The sequence below is a fragment of the Neolamprologus multifasciatus genome, chromosome 10 (assembly GCF_963576455.1).
Source record: "Neolamprologus multifasciatus chromosome 10, fNeoMul1.2, whole genome shotgun sequence".
Classification (NCBI taxonomy): domain Eukaryota; kingdom Metazoa; phylum Chordata; class Actinopteri; order Cichliformes; family Cichlidae; genus Neolamprologus; species Neolamprologus multifasciatus.
The window spans coordinates 918700-932901 of NC_140448.1; the positions used below are offsets into that span (position 1 = coordinate 918700).

At 42.4% G+C, this 14202-nt stretch overlaps 1 protein-coding gene and 1 long non-coding RNA gene across 4 annotated transcripts in view; both read left to right on the forward strand.

Moving 5' to 3' along the window:
* ntm (neurotrimin) overlaps positions 1 to 14202 on the forward strand; it is a 384314-nt gene that overhangs the window by 121005 nt on the left and 249107 nt on the right. The window lies entirely within an intron of this gene.
* The window catches only part of LOC146509298 (uncharacterized), a 44538-nt gene continuing 35987 nt past the window's right edge, over positions 5652 to 14202 (forward strand). Inside the window, exon 1 of the long non-coding RNA XR_014876334.1 lies at positions 5652 to 12093. This is a non-coding gene — a long non-coding RNA (uncharacterized LOC146509298). The remainder of the gene's footprint in view (positions 12094 to 14202) is intronic.

Below are 14202 nucleotides of genomic sequence, written 5' to 3' on the forward strand. Positions count from 1 at the left end.
TGTCTCCCTTTTTTGTCATCAAGAAATTCACATACACTCACAGGCTGGTCACTCGCCCCCACCTTTCTTTCTCTCTCACATACACATGCACATTTTACTCCTCCTTTGTTTCACCTGCGAACCCGCCCCTCGAGGCTGGCTCACACACACCTCATGCTTCTCGCAGTCCCATTCAAACTTTCTGCGAGACACTTCCTCTGCTGATTCAGGACAACGCCTTAATCAGCACAAAGAGCGGGTTCCGTCCGCTCTTGTACACCTCAACCTAAATAGGACAATTAGGCTCACGATCTTCAGATCGTGCCACATTTGCCTCACGAATTATTCAAACTGCGCCACGGACTGGATACTGAGGTTTCTATAAAAAATAAATAAAAAATAAAACCAAATTAAACCCCCCAATTGACTTCACAGCTTGCAACAATTCGTGACACGGCCTCCTGCCGCGATTTCTACACACCACAAACACACTTTTAGACACAAATTCTTTTTGTTACTTTAATTGACTCCTGTACTTCAGACGAGAGTGAGTGCACATGAGTGAGTGTGCATGTGGATATGTGTGCGTAACAGTTAAAGCACTGTGGGTGTGTGTCTCTATGTACGTGACTCCCTAGAGGTCATAAAAACCCATCTCCCTTTCAGACCACAGTTATCCAGTTACAAATGTTGAGACCCCCACCCAGGTATCCTCTGGGGAATTTCCACTCAGCATTAACTCCTCTTTGTCTTACTTACACAGTTCAACTGGGGGAGGGTCTCCTAGAAATCTACTCCTAAGCTTATGACACACTCAGGCCTTTATTTACATCCAGGGCAGTGTCAGTGTCTTTACACTAATTCTATCCTTCTAACACATTCCTAAACTCTAAAATAAGCTAAACATTCCTACAATATATATAGTACAATGAAAGAAAATCTAAATGCTCCAGTTCAACTACAGTGCGGCCCCCTCAATCACAAAAGCTCAAAAAATAAACTGCATAAGGATTTTTTTTTTTTTTTACTGCTCTTTAAAATGAAATATGCCTACAAAGAGGCATACAAAGAAACATTTGCTATTACTTTTTACTTTGAGTAAAGAACAAAAAAGACACCAATCATATTTCTTTTTTCTTATTTCATACACACACTGTAGAAACTGGACTGAAGGCATGACTTGGCATCAATGTTTATCTACCTCTACAGTGGTACAGATATTGATCCACTCACAACACAGAGTTGGATTGATGTCTTCTAGCAAGATTAAAATTCTACCCCAAAAAATAAATAAATAAATACAAAACTAAACAAAAATAACAAGAAAATTAACCCAACCTTTTATTTAGCAGGCTAATGTAGCTACCACCTCCCACATTAATAAAGAAGATTTAGTATAAATTAATCTTAAAGTAAGCATCAACATACACTCGGGTCACAAGTACAAACAGCCACTAATATTGAAATAAATGCCCCGGTCTTTACTGTTTTTAATGTGGATGCTGCTGAATAAATTAGCTATGGCTAAAATTTTATAAGGGTAACAAAGTGCGTTGCTAAATCAGCATAGCACATTTCGTATTTTGTATTTCGCAGTTGTACAGTTAAGTGGCAATCTGTTTTGTTCTTACCTTTTCCTTGATCTGCAGTTCCAGTTGCCAAAGTGTTTCTGGGTCTGATATCGCAAAGACTGCCCCACTCCAGTCGAACTCCGTGTAGCTACTTGGCTTGTTGAAACAACCCGTGTGTTAGCTGGTCTAAAAACATCCCTCATCTCACTTTCCACCGTGCTATGGGTAACACTGGGTGCAGTTGAGCCCGTCCCATCTCGATCAAGTGACGAGGACAACGATTTGACCGTTTCAGGAGATGATAAAATATTTCTTAACACCCCGACAGCTTGCTGAAGAACTCGAGTTTCTTCTCCCCCCTCCATGCTGTCAGACACTTGAAAATGACCCGCACGTGCTTCTCAGCCAATCACAGCGGTACAGACACCCAGCCTTCCGTTTCCATTAAACTCCTTCAGTTTCCACTATACTCTTTCATTCACATACATTATTCTCTTGCATACATATATTTTCTTCAGACATGTATGCATTCTCTTCTTACATACATATATTATTTGTAAGATTAAATGCATATTGAATGCATGTAAATGAGAGCAAAATGTAGGAATGCATAAATGAAAATGCATGTTTGTTAGAGTGCAAATGTGTAAATATTTAGATTAAAATACATGTATAGGAGAGCACAATATTGCAATGTGTGTGTTAAATATGTGTAAACATGAGAATAAAAATATCTAAATATAAAAATTAAAATAAAACTACATGAGAGTGAAAGTATATGTATGTGAAAGAAGAATATATGTATGTGAGAGTGAAAATATATGTGTGTGAGAGTGAAAATATATGTGTGTGAAAGAAGAATATATGTGTGTGAGAGTGAAAGAATGAATTTTGGCTTGTACGGCCCCTCATACATGTCAGTGCGTTCTGTTTACGTTTCCCCTGTCTCGTCAGCTGTGATGTCTCCCAGGTGTGTATCCCTCCTGTTTCCCATCCCCTGATTACTGGTGTGTGTATTTATAGTGTGTGTTTCCTCGTCCTCATTGCTGGTTCGTCTGTGTTGTTCCCCTCCGTCATTCTGTGTATCTTCCGCCATCTTCCTGTGCATTCTCCCCGCATTTTTTTTCTCCTTGCATCGCTGTTTCATGTCTCAAGGTTTCAGGTTTGTTTTTGCTTAGCTTTTCCCAGTTTAGGTTACTCTTAGGTTTTGGTTTTGTCCACCACGTTCCTGTTTGTTTCACCTTCATGTTAATAAAGCTTGCTCACTTCCGAAACAGTCTGCATCTTGGGTCCTTTAACAATTCATACACGGCTTGCCCCAGCAACCCGTGACAGGTAGAGAGGTTATGAACTGAAGTTAGCTAGGCAAAAAGTGAATAATGGGAACTATTGTATGCTGGATAATAATAATGGATTGGATTTATATAGCGCTTTTCAAGGAACGCAAATCGCTTTACAATGCCACTATTCATTCACTCTCGCCATATCGCACCATCGGCCCCTCTGGCCAACACCAGTAGGGAAAAATGTCTTGCCCAAGGACACAACCAGGGGATTGAACCGGCAACCTTCCGGTTACAGATGCGCTTCCCAACCCCCTGAGCCACGGTCGCCCAACTGCATTTTGTAATTTTGACGCTCTCCCTTGGATATTTGTCGAACCTTGCTGATATAAGGAAATGTTCTAGCAACTATGATACACTGATGTAATAAAATAATTATTTTTACGGTATAACTACATAAAAAAAAACCCACATAAACATTCTTGTCAAAATACTTTTATCCTTGGTTTGACTAAACAGAAGTGACAAGCATATGTTTGCCTTTTTAATCACAATTTTTTGTGATTAAAATCTCTTGTTCAGTCGGCTTTCCACCTTGTGAATGCTGTCTTCTCGAGTTGGCCTCTGTTTTTATTGACTGGTGCAAAAGAAAAGAGTCTCTTCAGACTCCTTCCATCCATGTCATTTTGCGCGCTAGCCTTTCAATCATTTTCTTCAATTCCATAATAATCCCTGTCCTGTCTATGAAGTTCTCTTATGTAATAGCAGGAGTACCAGATTCTGCATTCCATTCTTCCAGTCTCCTGGCAATTCTCGCTGCTAGCATTCAGCCCAGTAATGTGTAATTGTAAAAGCTTCCTTTAGGCTTTTCACATTTGCAAGCCTTTACAATCTGTATGTAAGTTCAAAGTATTCTGTTTCATGCAGTCGTGTCCATGTAATTTAGCTTACTAGTGGCCTCTAAATCATTTCAATTTCATTTTTGTCAATCCCATTTTGATCCCAGTCCATGAAGTTCTACCGCGTAAGCAAGAGTCACAGATCTTGCATCACATTCTCCTAGGGCTACAGCCTGTCCTCCTCTTGCAAATTCTAGCTACCAGCATCAAGTCTGAAAGCTGCACAATCGCAAGAAATTGCTTCCGCTTTTTTACATCTGCAAGTCTTTACCATTCGTCTGCAAGCCTTTTCGAAAACGATGACACGTTTTAGTCATGTGATGCAGTCATGTGACCAATTAAACTAAGACAGCAGAGCGCATTATACAGCAGTTGCTTTGTTTGCTCTCAATTTTGACAGCCCTATTAAGATTAATAACGGTTTGTACATTCTCCAGATAGCTTTTCTTCAAATTCTTTATTTCTCACTTGCTTTTACAACTTTGTACTTTTGTACTTTTGTGTTACCCGCAGCAACAACTCCACCTCATTGTTAGACCATTTAAAAAACTCCTCAACATTTTGCCGTGACGTTTCAGAGAGCCGGAAAGTAAATAAACGGCAGACAGAAATGAGGTAGGTCGAATCATCTTGCGTTTCACGCATGTGCAGTACTGGAGCGTAAGCATTTTCGGCTGTTTCAATGTGGATGCACTAATCTGGCAACTGTGGCAAACAGAGTACAATTATGAATCGGATTTGGATTGTTTCTCTGTTGGGGAAAGTGTTTTCCAAACTGAAAATATGTAAACCAAAACCTTTGTAGAAGAAATTAACTCTTTCTTGGACGATATGTGAGATCAGTTTTGGTAGCAGACTTTTATGATGACAAGTTTATTCAGTCTGTGAAGACAATACAGAAAGTTGTTGGTGTGGATCTCCTGGATGAGAAGAAGGGTTATTGTTTAAGGAAACTTGTTACTAATTTAGGACGGAGGGAAAGAGCGGTTAAAAGTCATTTGAGGAAAATGTGGAATCTTTTTTTTCTTTTTTCTTTTTGCCTGTCCCGTTTGGCTCTTTTGCCATCAGAATTATTGTCTAAAGGCGAAGAAAGATGCCCAACGGATTTACTTTGCTTTGCCGTAATGGTCCATTTGATTCACCTTTTATTGTTTATTTTATTTTCACTTGCTAAATACGGGACAGACTTGACTGGGGGAAAGAAAAGGGAGAAAGAAAGAGGGAAAGAAAAACAGCTGAGAAGAGGGACGGGGGAGAAGGCAAAAAACAAAAACCAACAGAATAAGCAGAAGAAAAAATACATATATCGATCACCTGGATCACCTGTTGAGAAAGAAAACAAGCAGAAGAAAACGAGTGTAATAGAATAAACAACATCACAATGATATATGGGAATATGACAGTAAATACTAAATATTAAATATTATTGTGCTGTCGATCTTACGTGCTGTAAGATCGACAGCACACAGTGTGCTTTGAGGTAGGAGCCAAAAAGGGTGTAGTTTGTGTGTGTGATCACCCGTGTGTACACCTGCGAGCATGGACGCGCTTGTTTTTTAAAAGGTTCCTTCATGTAATGATCTGCTAGAGGGTGTGGGGAGCCACTGCCCCGTCCTCCAGGGCATGAAGCAGGTATGGAGGAGATCAAAACTCCAGACATCCAGAGGCCCCCAGAACACAAGAGACCAAGGAAGACCAACAGAGGGGCAGCCGCGCCACTGTCCCAGAAAGAGCTGAGGAGAGTCCCAGATGAGGGGTCACTCAGCAGCCGCGGAGCACAATCCAGGGGGGATTGCAGTGACGTGCCCGTGAGCTCCGCCGGCAGCCAGCTGTGCCTGAGTGACCGAGCCCCAGGCCAAGAGGCCGGGGGCACCCCACCTCCAAAGTGGAGGTGGGGTGCCCCCGGCTCCAGGCCCCGATAAGCAGCCGCCAAGGAGTGAGCCGGTGTGTACCTGGACGCCCTTCCCTGGACACAAAGAACCACCAACGCACCGATGTCTGAGGGAGTCTGCCCCCGGCAGGGGAAGTGGTGGGGGGAGATAGGCCTCCAAACCTTGGAGAGCCTGAGATGTCCCCAGAGAGGTGGCGTCTGATACCCAACCTGACATATAGACACATACATACAGGCACACACAGATACAAACATCCATTCCCACCCTCATGCTCTCATATGCACTTACTCCACACTCAACCAACGTGGAGACAGACATAAAGAGACGCTGTACACACAATCACACTCCCCAAGCGTACTCTACGAACCGGGTCTAGGTACCCTTGCCCCTGGAGGGGGGAACTGCACCCAGACCCAGGTGGTGTTACCCTTTTCCCTGCGGTGGGGAGAAGCAGACCGCCCCGACTCCGCAGCAGCAGGGAGGCCCCACATTCCGGACCGCAGTCGGACGGCCAACTCCTCCTCCTAGCCCCCCGCTCCAGCAGGCCGCAGAGAACGGGGGTGAGAGAAGACTCCAAACCTCCCTCCACCCGCTCATTGTAGTGTTGATGTATGTGTGTTCTAAGGTGCATTTAAAACCCAGGAGGGCATGGAGCTACCTGCCAGAGAGCAGCAGGTAAGCGCATAGCCCCTCCTGCTAGCCCTCAATGTCTACGTGTATTTAAAATTGAGAGGTGGGCAACGACGCCAGGGGTGAGGTGTACACCCTGATGGTAATTGGGATTCCGTGTAGCGTGCCCACCCCCAAGATCCTATATGTATGTGTAATGAGAGTGTGAGTAATGTGAATGTCTAAGTTGTGGGATAAAATTGAGGCAGAGGCAGCCAGAAAGGGACGGGGGGGGGGGGGGGGGGGGTTACCTCCTCTGCACCCTGGTGACACACCTTTACCCCAAGGCCCTGCATGTGTGGGTGGTTGTGGTGGAGCGGGAAGAGGGAGGCAGCTGGAGATGGGGAGGGAAGGAAGGGAGGGGCAAGTGACCCCTCCCTGGGGCCAGCTCCCCCGCTGACCCCAGTAGGCACCCCCATACTCCGCGACCCGCCAGGGAAAGGGGGCCCAGGCCCATCCGAACCGGGGCCCAGTGCAGCAGCGCCGCCCGGCCCCACAGAGCCCGGGACAGTCCACCCAACCCCACCACAGAGAAAACTGCACCCACCCCATCATCCACTCATCTTCCAGACTACATAAGACAATAGAAGCCCAGGCTGAGATCTTCCTCCACCTCTCCTGTATCTCCCCCTCCTGCAGAGAGAGTTCCTGTTTCTTATATACCTTTTCTTCTTCACTGCTTTTCTTCCTTCTTTCTTCCTTCTATCACTTTTATTTTCACCAACTCTGGACATCCAGATTTTGGCAAGTGCAGAATATATTAATGGAAGGATTTTACAAGTAAAGGCAGCAATTCATGGTGTTGTCATTCAATTTATTAATGTGTATTTATCAAGTTATGGTCCAGAACTGAAAAATCAATTTAAAATATTGGAAGACAATTTAAGTGTTATAGATTCCAGTGAATGCATTATTTGGGGTGGAGATTGGAACTGCTGTGTTGATTATACCCTGGACAGAACCGGCAAGGAAACACATTTCGAGTCCTCCAACGTCTTGTCTCATGTTTTAACTAAGATGGACCTAATTGATATGTGCAGAAGAAATAATCCCATGAGTAGACAGTAAGCCTGGGTCAGAATAGCTGAAGATAGATGCCATGCAGCTAGGTTAGACAGGTTTTATCTTTCCGGCTCTTATATCACTCGCGTTGTGAATTGCTGCATTGTTCCCGTTGGGTTTACAGACATACATGCCAACCCTCCCGATTTTTCCAGGATAATCCTGAATTTCTCTCAATTTTCCACCTGGACAACAAAATTGAAAAATCCCAGATTGGTCCAGCCAATTCCAGTTTCCAACAATGGCTACTACTACTGCAGCTACTTAGTTTTAATATTACTCTTATTACTCTTTCTGGTTCGCAAAATTAACTTTGAACATATTTTCAGGTGAGAATGTAGCTGTGTGAACTTCAAATATCTGAGCCGGGGAGAACAGCAAACTCCCGGCACATCGTTTTCAAACCCCCGCGGTCTTTCGCTACTCAGGTTAAAGATGATATATAAGTCACTTAAATAACTTAAACATGTTATTGTTTGGCCTTTTTCTGTGTTGTTTTTGTTCGTGAGTAAATCGGTTTAGCTGAGATTAAAGTTATTAGATTAGATTAGATTAAATAAAACTTTATTAATCCCTCGGGAGGGTTCCTCCGGGGTTTTCACACAGCTGAATAAACGTCAACCAGAAAACTGATTAAACAGAAGTGTGAGATGATCGAAAGTTTACGCCAACGTCCGGTTATATTTTAGATAGCTAGGAGCATTCGACAGAGTTTCACTCCACCGAGAAAGCTCGTGATGTAATTCTGAAGGCTAGACCGTCCAATTTCAGTCGCTCATTTCTGGTCCACCCGGCTTTTGGAGGACCCGGCCCACTTAGCCTGCGAAGTCCGGGTCCGGGTGGATGCAGCCTCTGAATTTGGACACCCCCACTATTTCCGGCCGGACAATAACGGTGACATTTAACTTATTTTATCCAATAAATAAACACTGTAAAATTCAATTTTTTTCTGAGGTCTCAAGATTGGCAAGTATGTTTACAGCTCATCACATGATTTTAATGGAATTGGTTCTTAATTCTACAGGAAAACAGAAAACCTTTTGGCATTTCAACACTAAACTGGTACACGATTTTACCTTTTATGAAAATTATTTTGGGGTCTCTGGAGATCAAAGAAACATGAGTTTCAACCTCTAATTAGAAGGTGGGAGGTAGGAAAGCTCAAATAAGGGTATTTCTGCCAGCAGTGTACTTATAGATCCACTGACAATATTAGGAGGGTAGTTCAGAAACTGTAACAGGAAATAACACACTTGGAGAGTGTTTCCATTGCTCAAAATAATCTGCAGGATTTATTGTATCATAAAATAATGGGCAGCATGGTGGCACAGTTGTTAGCACTGTTGCCGCAATTCAATTCCGCCATCAGGCTGGGGTCTTTCTGTCTGGAGTTTGCATGTTCTCCCCGTGTTTGCGTGGGTTCTCAGCGGGTACTCCGGCTTCCTCCCACCACTAAGTGCATGTCTTTAGTGGGATAGGTTAATTGATTAATCTAAATTGCCCATAGGTGTGAATTCGAGAGTGAATGTGAGTTAGCCCTGCGACAGACTGGTGACCTGTCCAGGGTGTACCCCACCTCTCGCCCTATGACAGCTGGGATGGGCTTCATTGCGCCCAGATGGATGGATGGATGGGTGGATTGATAAAAGAATGGAGTTAAGTACTCTTCTTCGGTAGAGAGCCTGAGGGGCTCTAATTCAAGCTCGGTTTACAAAACTCAAGGATATGGACGCATCCAACGACACTTGGAGAGGTCAGTCGCATGGAAGAGGCAGATAGTCTGCCTTCGTCTGCCAAACAACCATGTTACAACAAATCCAGCAGAGATGAGAGGGCTTGCAATGGAGTTTTATGCTAAGCTCTGCTACATGCGATGAAGCAGTGGTAGCAGAACTTCTTCAAGGGCTTCCTCAACTTACCTCCGAGGATCAGGAAACTTTAAACACAGACTTGACATTAGAGGAGCTTACGACAGCTGTGGCATCTGGGAGATCCCCAGGAATAAATGGTTTCCCTGCAGATTTTTAAAAAAATTTCTAGAACTCATTGGGGACAGACCTTTTGGGTGTCTTTAAGGGTTCTTTTGTTAGGGGTACACTTCCAGCTTCTTGCCTCTTTTATGTACAGACTATAAGATTTTTTCAAAGGTGTTATCCAAAACACTGAAAAATTTTATTGACCTCCTAGTTCCAGTGGATCAGTCGTATTGTGTTCCAGGCAGATCTATGTTAAACAATTTATTTACTATGAGAGATGTTTTTGCTATTTGTGAGACATATGACCTAAATGTGGGGATCATCTCTATTGATCAGGAGAAGGTGGTGGTGAAGGTGCCAGGTGGGTTGAGCAACCCTGTAGGCAGGGTTGTCCCATTTCAGGTCAGCTATATAGTTTAGCAATTGAACCTCTTTTATTTTCATTTAGTAGTTGTTTCTGCCTATGCTGATGGTAAATGGTAAATGGCCTGTATTTATATAGCGCTTTACTAGTCCCTAAGGACCCCAAAGCGCTTTACATATCCAGTCATCCACCCATTCACACACACATTCACACACTGGTGATGGCAAGTCACATTGTAGCCACAGCCACCCTGGGGCGCACTGACAGAGGCAAGGCTGCCGGACACTGGCGCCACCAGGCCCTCTGACCACCACCAGTGATGATGTTGACATTTCTGTTAGTAATCAGCATGATATGCATGAACTGAGAGCTTAGCTTTGTATGAAAAGGCTTCATCAGCCAAAGTTAGCTGGGACAAAAGTGAGGCCTTATTGGTGCATGAATGGTGTGCAGAGAATGTTCCTGCCCTGCCATGAAATTTGTGCTGGGGAAGGAATGGTATTAAGACAATGGGACTTTTTATTGGTAATGAACTCTGTGAGAAAAAGAACTGGGAAGGTATACGGGAAAAAGTTGAGTCCACATTGTCTAAATGGAAGTCTTTGCTACCCCAGCTGTCCTATAGGGGTAGAGCTCTGATTGCCAATAATCTGGCTGCCTCGTCCCTGTGGCACAAGCTACTAGTATTGGTTCCACCTGCTGGGCTGGTTAAAGATGTTCAGCTCTTATTGTAAACTTTTCTGGTCTGGGCAGCACTGGATTAAGGTATCTGTACTCTTTCTTTCTGTGTCAGAGGGGGTACAAGGACTTGTAGATATCATGGCCAAGACCACTGCCTTCAAATTACTGCTCAGAAGCTGCTTTATGGCTGCTTTTGGCTTTGCTGCTTTTCCAGAAAGCTGGAGATCTTGGACTGGACATGCATCTATTTTTGCTTAAAACAACTGAGCTCAATATAACAGGTTTAACACCATTTTATCATTTAGTGTTGGATGTTTGGAAAACATTGAGGATTTTCCATGATCCTGACCCTAGACCTAGGCTGTGGCTTTTTGAAGAACCATTGTTTCACAATGATTTAGTTGTACGGGACTGTTTGCTGTCGTCACCCACAATAAGGACCAAGTTCATTCAAGCTGGGATTGAGAAACTGGGTCACCTTACAAGACTATTGATAGAAAGGATATACAACATTGCTAACATCAAGTCCATCAGAATCTTAAAGAAGGTCCTGGAAGAGGTCTGGGCCACCTGTGACACAGTGTTTGCTGACAATCGTGATTTAGCTGACCAGTGGCATGATGGATATGAGTACATGTTTCCAGTGCTTTCAGCTGCTCCAGCTTTTGATAATTGACATGAAGAGAATGGAATGCTTCTTTCTCCGAGAACACCTGTGTTGGGTGTTCTCAGTTCATGTGGGAAGAAGCACCTGTATCAAAGTTGTGTTAAAGTGCTGAACTTGTGTGTTCTAGCTGGGGTCAGGGAGTCGAGGTTGACACAGGTTTTTGGTTCAGACTTTACCCCTAAGGGCAGATGGAAGATAAGTCCCTTGTTGAAAAGCGGGTTAGTGACCTCCAGTGGAGGATTATACATGGATTGATAGCTACAAAAAGGCACAGAGCTCACTTTGACCCAACTACTAGGGGCTGAGTCCAGGGACTCCTGTTGGTCGTTACCATCGGTTTGTCTTAGTTTGCCTATTTATGTTGTATATTTTTAGCATGTTTGTCATGTATAGCTAACAATCATGTTTTGTTATTCTATAGAGTTGAACTTCTCTGACTTGATAAGATTGCTCTTAAACCTTTGGTGGGTCCTGTCTTAAATCCTGTCACCGCTTGGATTATGTTCTGCCATGATGGGGCATTGGAGTATAATTGCCAAATACATTAATTTCTTTATTTCAGTAAATCATATTCAATTCCTTCAAGTGATCTCTCCTTATTTAATTTGTAGTTACTAGATTTTGCACTGTTGTTTCTAAAAATAGCACATATATTATAGTGTGTAGGGCTGGGCCATATTATACCGTTCAGGGTATAATAATATCGGTACAATGTTAGGCAACGATAAGAAAAAGAAATATCGCGATAGAATATGGGTAAAATGCACATGCACAGTGCCTTTGTTTTCATACGCACATGGTCGAAAAAGCATGGCGGCAACGGAGAATGAGAAGGGAGAAAGCGGATTGTTGAGTGAAACGGATGAACCAGAATTGGTTTGTAAAAATGGTGCCACTTCAGTGATGTGGAACTGGTTTGGTGTTTGTCCGTCAGATAACCATCAAAGCACTTTTTTTTTGTAGAACATGCAAGCGGGCCGTCGTTATTGCCGTATTTGTCAGACTAAGGTGCTCGTAAATCTGGGAGTAATCTGGGTCCGTCCGCTTCAGGTCCCAAATCAAACGAACACTGCAGCATCACTGAGAGTTAAAAATTGTCTAAATTCTTTCATCTTTAATAAAACGATCACTTCCAACATAAATGAAGACAGGAAACTAAACAGCAGTGACGTTTGTAAGGTTACTGAAGTTGGGCTAGGTGGTATATAATGATGTGCTACGTGATCGCTAGCGACACAGCTATGTTAGCATAACATAAACAGTGAAGCTGGAGGATAAACGCTAACACTTTTCCACTCGATAAAAGTTAACGTGAAGGTTCCTGATGGTAAGAGACAAATGCAATCACATGGCAGGATGCTGTAAACGGATCAAACTTCAGTCAGGACAACAACTGAGATAATCCATCCACAATAGAAGGTTAGTCATTAATAGACTGCAACAACATGGAAATAGAGCAGCTGTGATAGAATACAGCATTAATGAATCGATGGTACAGAAGTGGAGGAAGCAAGAAGAATGAGTTGAATAAAGTTTGATTTATCTGACTGCTTTGTTTCGCTTAATGTGTCTTATCCCGTGCACTTTATGGTCTGGAAAATACGTATTTGACTTTTTTATTTGGCACACTGCAGTTTAATGTTGCAAAGCACCTCTTTTTAACTTCAGTGGATATTATACATGGTTATGCTCAGGATATGTCAGCCCATTTCTACTGGAAATGCCTTTTGGTTAAACTTTCAGCAAAGAATTTGCATTTGCACTGTTAAATTTTTATATAGCTTTAATGCACATAAAAAACAGCTGCTTAAGTGAAAATAAATGGATGGGTTTTTTTGCAGTAGTAAAGTTGTGGAGTTGTATTTTGTCTCGCATCAATTATATCGTCAGTTATATCGTTATTGCAAATTTTCAAATAAATATCGTGATAAATATTTTTGGCCATATCGCCCTGCTCTAAGAGTGTGCCTATAGAAAGTGCACACATTGTTAAGTGCCAGGTGTGTTGCAAGTGTGATGCAAAAATCTTCTTAAAAACCATCTTAAAAGAAACAAGGATACTGTAACCTGTGATGTGACAGTGTAACTTTGTGTATTATGAAGAAATCTGCGTATGAATGCATTTCTGGAGTGTGCTCTTGCAGTTTTACAAGGGTTGTAAGTATAATATTTCTTTTTCCCTGAAGGCTTGCACAAAGCGTGGGTGCTTCAAACACCTATAGTTTTAGGTATTCATTTGATTGCATGTGTATTTGTGAATGTGTAGACATCTGGGCATGAAGTCTCAGCTATGCCAAACACATATTAAGATATTTGTCATGTAATTGCATTGGGGTTGCATTCAGCAGCATTATAATGTGCATCGTGCATCTGATGAATAATGCAACAAGTTCACAAAGGGGCTTCCAATGAGTAAAGCTACCTTGCAGAAAAAAGTAAGCTGCCGAAGAAAATGTCTGAGAGCAAAGTGTTATGAATATTTGAATAGGTTTTTGAAAAATTCTGCATAATCTCATGTGCTTGAAGGTCACATTTCTGTTGTGATGTTTGTGCTCTTTCAAAGAGGAAACTGAATTATTGTTCATTGCTTTGCTAAGACCTGTTTCAACTAAAAGCAGTTATTGCTTGTCAGGGGGGCTTGAACTAAATGTGAGCCAGTACTTGATGAACTTCAGCAAAACAGAGAACTTGGTTTAAACAAACTTCACTCAAAACATTTTGAACCTGTAACCATGCATCCAGAGGCATCAGCTTTTTAGGCAGCGTTAAACAGCAAAAATGGAATAACATGACTTTCAGTAGGGGGTGAACAACCTTCAATCATTATGCTAAAGTGGAGAAGCTTCACACATTATTTGATGAGCAGGGGTTTTTTTTGTGTGTCTTATTTCACGTTTGCTGTAAAGGAAGAAGTGTGATATTGTACAGGCAGGGACACTAGGGATGGCAAACTTGCAAACTTTCATTTATATAAAGTCTCTTTGGTTTATGTTGGAGCAGAATCTGAAGTGTGAAAATAAATTACGCTCCTAGTCTATGGATTTCTTTAAAGGATACTGCAAAATGTGAAGCATTTTAAAAGCCCTTCTTGCTCCACTAACTTTGATTGCTTTTCTTTGGCCAGCTGTTATGGCCCCTTAGTATCAGTTTTAATGATGT